Consider the following 6,104-nt stretch of genomic DNA (forward strand, 5'->3'; position numbering starts at 1 on the left):
TTATTTTATTTTAATTTTTAAAAATAAAAACTCTCTGTATTGGTTTCAAGGCAGAAGGGCTAGGCAATGGGGGTTGAATGACTTGCTCATGATCACACAGCTAGGAAATATCTTAGGGCAGATTTGAGCCTAGGACCTTCCATCTCTCGACCTGGCTTTCAATCTACTGAGCCACCTCACTTGCTCTCCTTAGTATCAGTTCTTAGACAAAAGACTAGTAAGGGCTAGGCAATGGAGGTTAAGTGACTTGCCCAGGGTCATCTGAGACCACATTTGAACCCAGGTCCTCCTGACTCCAGACCTGGCACTGCTACCTAGCTGTCCCACAATATCTTATTAACAATTGTTCTTTCCAAAATTGATTTTCCCCCTCAATTTGACCTTATATATTTCTTTCCTGATCACTTTTATTGGGGAGAGAGGGGGAAATTTTGGTGGTGGTTGTTAGTTTTTTTTTTTTTCTCCTTAAGCTGAAATGAAAAAGTCAAGTCTTTTAGAGGTGGAAGACAGAAGACGGCTGGGGGTGGTGGTGGTGGTGGTGGTGGACATCAGCTCTTTAGGAATTTCCCCCCTGCATCTAGCCTAAATCATTTGAGATAACAATTCATATGAAAAAAGATCATAAGGTCTTAGTAGACCGCAAGCTTGATTCACAGGAGAGTGTAGTGCGATTCAAAAGCCAAATAATATGAGTGTGATCTTAGGTTGCATTCAGCAGTGTCGAATACAGAGCTCTCTATACTCTGTCTTAATCTGGCTACCTTTGAAGTGTACCAGCCAGTTCTGACAGCCACCTTGTAAGAAGACACTATATGGTGAGAGAACTGGAGATCTCACCAAACCAGAATGGGTTCAAGGAATGGGGGATATTGAGCTGGGAGAAAACTTGGGAGTTGAGCGTAATGGCCTTTGAGGAGTATATAGAAGTCACTTAGGCAGCACTTGGTCTGCCTGGCCCCAGAGAACAGAACTAGAACCACAGAGGAAAGGGATATGGAAGGGGAAAACTTCTCAATGAACAGAAAATGGAAATGGGCTGCCCCTAAATGTGACGGGTTTGGGTGTTGGACTTGGAGTCATGAGGACGCCAGGGAAGTCACTTAACATCTCTCCTTCTCAGCTGCCTCATATATAAAAGGAAGTGTTTGGATTAGAACCCTTCTTGGGCCCATTGAACTCTCAATCAGAGGTTCTTAATCTTTTGTTTGTTTGTTTGTTTGTTCGTCTGTATCAGAATCCCTGTGGTAATCTGATGAAGCCTTCTCAGAATAAATACGGTTTTAATGTATTTTTAATTCTAAATTTAATTTAAAATAATACAGCAAAAAAAAAACATTATATAAAATGAAATAAATCAAGAATTCCTGATCTATAGGATAGCTCTGATCCCCTTTTGGGTGACTTTGAGCAAGCCATTTAACCTGAGTGGTGCCTTAGTTTCCTCATCTGCAAAATAGGAGAGTGGGATGAGTTGACCTCTCTGATCCTTCTCAGCTCTCAATCTAGGATCCATCCCAGGATCCTTTTCTCCTAAGATTTCAAGTGGAAAAAAAAAAAAAAGCCCTGGCTGAGGATGGTGGAGGGAATTCCTGACCAGGGCCAGGTTCTGGGGTCCCTTCCAGCCCAGGCTCTGGGACTCCAGTCCTTGGAGGGAGCCTCCAGGCTTGAAAGAAGGGTCGCTGCCAGATCAATTCTTCATCCATTAACAGGTTGCTTCTCTTTTCCCTGAGACAGTCATAACCTGGTCAGACCTGTTTTGGTGGAACACTAAAGTGTGAGCTCCACATGCAAATGAGCCCATGTTTGCAATCCTTTATTTTACTGTATTAAGGACCTCACAGCCAATCAGGCGAGGGGGAAGTGACTTCGGGAATTCCCGGTTGGTGGCCTATTGCTTAACATCCTACAAAATGATTTAAAATTAATGTCCTATGCATTCATCTTCACTCATGAGGGCTGGGAAGTGCTAGGACCCAACACCCCACCTAGCGTGGCCATCATCACCTCTGGGAGCTAGCCCGCCTGCTGCCCTCTGCCCAGCTTCTACCAGCCCCTGCTATTGGATCTCCCAACAGAATTGGTAGTTAAATGAGGTAAGTTGGCTTGGCTTGGGTGATTCTGCTCTTTTGGTGGTGGGTGGGGGGAAACGGGGAATTGTTACTCCCTGAAGGAGAAGAGAAGCCAGGATGTTCTGGTAGGGACAGCGTGCCTGGAGCCAGACAGCTTGAGAAACCCCGAGTTCTTTGGCCATTCCCTCCCTCCCTGCGTCCCTCCCTCCTTCCCTCCCTCCCTCACTCCCTGGTGTCGGTTGGGGCAGAAATGAAGCCCAAAGTCGCCTTGACTGGCTGCTCACCTCCGAGGCTTCTTCAGCTGAACTTCCAAAGACTCTCTTCCAATAGATCACTTCCGTTCCCTTCCATCTAATTGCCTTGGCTTCCTTTGGAACCCTCTGTGGTGTGTTTTCTGGATTAAAACCATGATTCTGAGAAGGGCTTCCCCCTAGCCTGGCAAAGGAAGCCAGAAGGCACACTTGTGTCCCAGAGGAGGGGATCTGGCTTGTGGGGGGGAGGGGGGCGTCTGCTGGCTTCAGAGGGGTCCCCGTGAACTCCCCCAGCCCCCCCCCAGCTTCTGCCCTTGACCTTCCCATGAAGCAGCCAGCTCCCTAGGTGAGGAAATAAGCAGACCGGTAGAGCTAGCTGCCAGCTTGCTAATCAGTTGCCCGGCTCCTAGCCTGTGCTGGTGATCCCCATTTCCCTGACTTCCGAGGAGCGTTCTGGGGGGAATTAGCAGCCCACAGAGCCTCGATGGGGCTCGGTGGTGATAAATACCTAGAAGTGGGGTGGGCAGGGGAGAAAAGGGAGCCCAAACTGCCTTTTCTACCTTTTGCTGGGAAAAGATGGGCCAGCCAGAAGAGGCAGGTGGCACGGGGAAAGAGGGGCGGCGGAAGACACACAGTGGGGGCGTGAGGGGAGACGGGAGGGGAGTGGGTGAGGCAAAGAGCCCCAGCATATCGCAGGTGGTTTGACTGGCCGGCCCTTGTTGATTTGATGAAAAGACAGTAGGACAGCCAGGCAGAAGTGACTCAGGAGCTCCTGAAGCCTCCCCAAGGTGCCAGATGTGGGTAATATACGGGCAAGTTTGAGCCTCAGAGGGGACAGACAGCCCCAGGAGGAAAGAGGGCTGATCGCTTATAAGAATAAGGGAGTAAGACTACACCAGGGAGAGTCTCCAAAAGGCTTGAACCCCCGGAACTTTGGTTAATGGATCCACAAGCACTTATGAAGCTTTTTTATTTATTATTTACTAAGCAGCAAATACCCACAAATAATGACCTTCTCGGAGCTATGTGTGTGTGTGTGTGTGTGTGTTTTAAGATAGTGCAGATGGTGGTGTGAGTCTAAGTTTAGTCCAATCATAATTCATCTGGTTGTCTCTGTTCATATTGTGAACAGCATTGGTATTATGGAAAGAAAGCTGGATTTGGAGTCAGAGGCCCTGAGTTCGAATCCCAGTTTGCCCAAATACCACTTGTGTGACCTTGAGCAAGTCATTTTATATCTCTGGGCCTCAGATTCCTCATCCATTAAATATGGGAGGGGGGGCTAGATAAAGTGTTTTCCGGCTTTGAATCTATGCTTCTATAATGGGCAAATAAAGCAAGAGAAATTTGGAGAGGAAACACCTTAGAACTTGTTGAGAAAAAGAAAACAAACAAACTAATGTAGGAATTGGATTCCTTTAAAATGAAGGGGAGAAAGGATTATTTGTGAGAGGGAGGGAGGGAGAGAGAGAGAGAGAGAGAGAGAGAGAGAGAGAGAGAGAGAGAGAGAACGTGTGTTTGTGTAGAGGTGACACGTATTTAGAAATGGCCTTCAGGTTATTGTGTGGATCTTGAGGGGCTGAATTTTCCTTCTGTTGAGGGTAGGAGTTGATTTATAGCAGAAAAATTTTAGGTTAGTTATTAGAAAGAATTTTCTTGGTTATAAAGGGCTTCGAGGTTCTGGAAAATATCATTATGAAACGTTAAATCACCTCCAGGGAATACGGCTCAATTGCATTCAATCCAAGAGATCTTTATGAACTGCCTGCTGTATATAACATACTGTACTGGTGAAACCATTTTTAAAAAGATCCTGCCCTCAAGAAGCTTATATTCTACTGGCCTGGGTTAGCGAGGGATGTGATATGTCCATAGATAAATAAATATAAAGTTATTTGAGGTAGGAAAGCATGTTACCTAGCACATAGTAGGCACTTAATAAATATTTGTTAATTATTAACAACTGAAAAAGGGCAACTAGGTGGCTCAGTGGATAGAGAGCCAGGGCTGGAGTTAAGGCTGGGTTCAAATATGGCCTGGGATGATTTCTAGCTGTGTGACCTTGGGCAAGTCTCTTAACCTTGATTGCCTAGCCCTCACAGATCTTCTGCCTTAGAACCGATCTTGAATATTGATTCTGACAGAAGGTAAGAGTTTTAAAAATTAAAACAACACAGAGGAGGCCAGTGGATCAGCAAAGATGAACTGGACAAGAATACAGCCTTAGTCCCCTTGGGCTAATGGGGGAATAACAATGGTCCCCAAACTCCATTTGGATTCTTTTAGTTCATAAACATGAACCAGGGGGTGAACTCAAAGGTTCTTCCCGGTACTGCATAGAGGAGCAAACAGCTGCTTTCTGGGCTGATATTTGAAGGGCTTTCATACAGAAGATGCCCCAGATGTCAAATCTGGGAACAGTGGGTCCAGGTTGCAGGGAAACAGGAAGAAAAAACCACCCTAAAAACCCTAAGCCCCAGAAGGAAAACAATCTGACCGATAAAGTTATCCCAAAGTGGATGGGCTGCCTCTGGAGGCAGTGAGCTCCCCTTCGCAGGAAGGAGGTCTTTGAGCAAAGGCCTCTGATGACCACTTACTGAGAACGACGGAGAGATTTCTATCTGGGCTCAGCTTGGGCTAGTCAGCCTTTAAGGTTCCTTCTGAGATTCAGTGATTCAGGGGAGTAAAAGAAAGAACCGGGACTATCTCTGTGGGACAGGGTGTTCTGGGAATTATCTTGAATTGCCATTTGGCTGTAGCAATTGTAATCACTAAATCTCGTATTTATAGTACACTGCAAGCAGCTCCCATTAATTTCCAGACTTTTATCTAATCCATCTTCCATACAGCCTTGTAAGCCAGTGGAGGGGCTGGGACAGGTATTTATACTGTGCCCTACAGAGAACAAAATAAAGATGCGGGAAGATTAAATTAATCCCCCAGGGTCATGGGATCAGAGGATGAGAGAGGTAGAGAGAACCTTAGTCCAACCACCAAGTTTTATAGGTGAGAAAGCAGAGATTCAGAAAGGTTAAGTTATTTGCCCAAGGTCACACAGCAAGTTGGAAGGAACCAGTGGCAAATTGGAAGTAGGATTTCTGTTGGGTCAGAATTGTAAGGATTTGGGTCAAAGGGCACAAAGGAGCCAAGCAAGCTCTCTCCATCCTAGCTCTAATGACCAGTCCACTAGTTCACCTTGATTTCTCTGGAAACTGGTCCCTAATTGTAGTGTCTGATTTAGTTCACAGTTGCAGAATGAAAACTAGAAATACAAGGTTGGAAGGGGCATGGCGAGGTCATTCAGTCCATTCCTCTGCCCTCAGATGGCAGCATTTAGTTGTCATTCCAAAATGGCAGGACTTTTCAAAAACTCTTTTGAGACGAAGGCTGAGGGCTTCTGGAAGAATATGATATCTGACCATGGTTTTAGGGGTCAGGTGCCATCTCTAGTTGGAGTGGATTGTCTCTCCTGTCCTTCTAGCTAGGATTTTTCTGTAGGTTTCCTGGGTATAAGATGACTCGTTGAAGACTTCGTTTCTCTTTTAGACTTTGCCGTTGTGGGGCTCTGTGGTTTGGGCAAACAAGCCAATCTCATGGAAAGTTTCCCTTCTTAGCTAAAAAAGAAAGAAAGAAAGAAAGAAAGAAAGAAAGAAAGAAAGAAAGAAAGAAAGAAAGAAAGAAAGAAAGAAAGAAAGAAAAAAAGAAAGAAAGAAAGAAAGGAAGGAAGGAAGGAAGGAAGGAAGGAAGGAAGGAAGGAAGGAAGGAAGGAAGAAAAAGAAAGAAA

General features: G+C 45.5%; 1 protein-coding gene across 1 annotated transcript in view; it reads left to right on the forward strand.

Moving 5' to 3' along the window:
• Positions 1-2,031: 2,031 nt before the first annotated feature.
• Positions 2,032-6,104, forward strand: part of EHF (ETS homologous factor) — a 68,718-nt gene continuing 64,645 nt past the window's right edge. Inside the window, exon 1 of the mRNA XM_044680962.1 lies at positions 2,032-2,093. The gene's annotated coding sequence lies outside the window, so the exon portion shown is untranslated. The remainder of the gene's footprint in view (positions 2,094-6,104) is intronic.

The sequence above is a fragment of the Gracilinanus agilis genome, chromosome 6 (assembly GCF_016433145.1).
Source record: "Gracilinanus agilis isolate LMUSP501 chromosome 6, AgileGrace, whole genome shotgun sequence".
Lineage (NCBI taxonomy): Eukaryota > Metazoa > Chordata > Mammalia > Didelphimorphia > Didelphidae > Gracilinanus > Gracilinanus agilis.